This window comes from Pyrus communis, chromosome 6 (genome assembly GCF_041283825.1).
Source record: "Pyrus communis isolate YQ-2024b chromosome 6, ASM4128382v1, whole genome shotgun sequence".
NCBI lineage: Eukaryota > Viridiplantae > Streptophyta > Magnoliopsida > Rosales > Rosaceae > Pyrus > Pyrus communis.
This window is the reverse complement of record NC_142570.1, coordinates 16,332,795-16,335,570: the sequence shown is the minus strand read 5'-3', so window position 1 is coordinate 16,335,570 and position 2,776 is coordinate 16,332,795. Positions and strand designations below refer to the sequence as shown.

General features: G+C 37.2%; 1 pseudogene; it reads left to right on the top strand.

The window, feature by feature from the left end:
- The first annotated feature begins 1,009 nt into the window (after positions 1-1,009).
- LOC148696356 (uncharacterized) lies at positions 1,010-2,352 on the top strand (annotated as a pseudogene).
- The last annotated feature ends 424 nt before the right edge of the window (positions 2,353-2,776 follow it).

Genomic DNA, 2,776 nt, shown 5'->3' with positions numbered 1-2,776 from the left:
ATATCCAGTTATTGTTTTTTAAGGCATGAATGTGATTTGCTTATCTAAGTTATTAAAACTTGTTTATGTATGTGGGTTGGGGGTCGACGCTTCATTTGCATGCATGAATTTGATGCTAGAGTATAAAGAGGTCTCACGTAATAGTTATTCACTTATATTCACAAGTAGTGGAGGTTGCTAGTCACAATCGTGTTAAGTAAATCCTTGGTATGAATCTCATGCATTTCATAGTGATGAATGCCTTGTCAATGCTTATGGTTTTCACAAAACTTAATGACTTTTGATATGTATCTTTGTTATGCGTTTCATATAAAGAACTTGAAAAGGATAATTTGGTTGTAATGCATTTTCATTCAATTCAATGAAATAAGGAAAATCTGAGGGTTAGTTGTGCGATGCAACTAACTTGGGGCGTTGTCATTCATAGTCTAAAGGAAAAATAACTGGAAATTGATTTATATGCATATATCATGTGTGGAGAAGGACCGTCTAACTAGGCTTTCACCCATTTAATTCACCTAATTTCGTTTTTGCAAAGTGTTTTCTACAAAGTTTTTGTTTTAAATTTTAAATTCGTCAAAAACAATCCCCCTTTCATTTAGTCTTGTTATTTGAGTCAAAATCTGTTTTCTTTGAGTATTTTGAGTCAAGTTAAGGTTTATTTTCGTCCAAAACACTTGTTAGGTCTAAAATTGAGTCTTTTTGAGTGTTTGTTGCTGTTTTGAGTGTTTTAAGTTAGTTTAGAGTCTATAGAGTCTAGTTTAGTGTTTTTGAGTCTTAATTGTGTTGATTAGCATCCCTTCTAATCCCCGGCCTAAAACGATCCCTACTTTCACATACTACAATCATAGGGTTTTAATTTGAGTGTTAGAATATTTCACATCAAATTTTGGCGGCGTTGCCGTGGATTAGTAAAATTGCTAATCCCTCTGTTTGTTTGTTTATTTTTTTTCTTTTGATATTTGATTTAGTTTTATTTCTTTGATTTTAGATACTAGAGAAGCAAGACATGGCAATTGCTAATTTTCAAGCTCAAATAGTGAATCTTACTTCTCAGTTGTCACAATATGCCCAAGGGTCCACAATGCAAACTGTCCCTACATTTGGTGCTTCTTATAGGCAAGAATATCAAGCAAATCATTGTCCACAAAGAGATTGGAGTGATCATTCAAACTCTATATGGTGGGAATCTCAACAAGTTCAACACGAAGGATATTGGCAGCCATATGAGGAGTTCTTTTCAACGCCTATGCAGCCACCACAACCACATATACAATATGCCCAACCAAACTCAGGTTCATCAAGAGATTATGATCAAAGTCTTTATGAATTAATTTCTTGCAGGGCTCACAAAACCAAGCCAAGGAGACTCAACAAAGAGAATATTGGCAGCCATATGAGGAGTTCTATACAACGCCTATGCAGCCACCACAACCTCCCCCACAACAATGCTAATCAAGTTCAAGTTCGTCATTGGATTATGATAAAATTCTTCCAATACTAACTTCTTTAACTCAGGAATTACAAAATCAAGCCCAAGTGATGAGCGAATTGAAGAATCAAATGGGAGAGATCGTGGAATTCATAGGGCAAATGCAAGAACAAAGTGAACTATCCGACTCAACTGTTGAAATTGCTGAAGCTATCACCTTGGAAAGTGGCATGGAGGTTGGAGATGAACCCAAGACGTCCAAACCAAGCAAAACGATGGTTGAACAGCTGCTGCTCCATGAAGAGGAGGATAACAAGGCCATGGCAAGGGAAGAACTACCCTTGCCGTAGCCACATATGCCCTCTATGTCGTCCACTACAACCAAGGTAAGCCTAAATTCAATTCTTCCTAACCTCATTCCACCAAATGTCCCTATTCCATGCAGGTTCATGATTTTCAAGGAAGAAGAGAGTGAAAAAGACATCTTGGAAGCCCTTCCAAAGGTGCAAAGAAATCAAGTTCCAGAATGTGTTGAATTGTCCAAAGAACTTTGTACAACAAGAAGAATGATTCAAGAGAAAGAAGTGGCTGGGGAATGTCTAGAATTCATTAAAGAGGATATACTTGAGACAACAATTCCCAAAAAAGTTGGATTTTATGACACGGGACAAGTCATAACTCTCAAAACACCAAATCTGGCTGAATTTTCTAGTATTACAACTTTTGAAGGGGTGTTTATTCTTGACTTCATGTTGGAGCACACAGGTAAGCCACCTCCCCGAATTTCAATTTTGTTTTCTACTAATATATTGTTAATGATTCAGGCACCCACTCTAGAATTTAAACCATTACCGGATCATTTCAAGTATCACCTCCCATTCAAAGATCAATTCCATGCCATGGGACCTAGGGGAGCTTAAAATAAGGTATCGTCCAGCTGGAAGACATTAAAGCAAGCGCTTCTTGGGAGGCCCATGCATTCAAATAAAGAAGACCTAGGAATCTTCGGCACCACAAGCAGATTTGCGTTCCTAAACCCTACTCTTTATTGCTTTTATTTTGCCATGATTGTCATGTTTGCTAGTTGTGTTAGTAGGTTGTTTGTTTGTGAATCTATGTTTAAAACATTGAGGACAATGTTTGGTTTAAGTGTTGGGGGGGGGGTGATAGGAGCATATTCATGTGACTTAAATGGCTTGTTCTCGTGCATTTACGTTATGTTTCTTTAGTTATTTTAGTACTTTAAGCTATTTTCGTGTGTTTGTAGGTCTAAAGGGCTAAAGGAGCAAAAAGATGCATTTTGGAGACTTTTGGAGCACGTTTGGGCTAAGGATGGATAGCTTA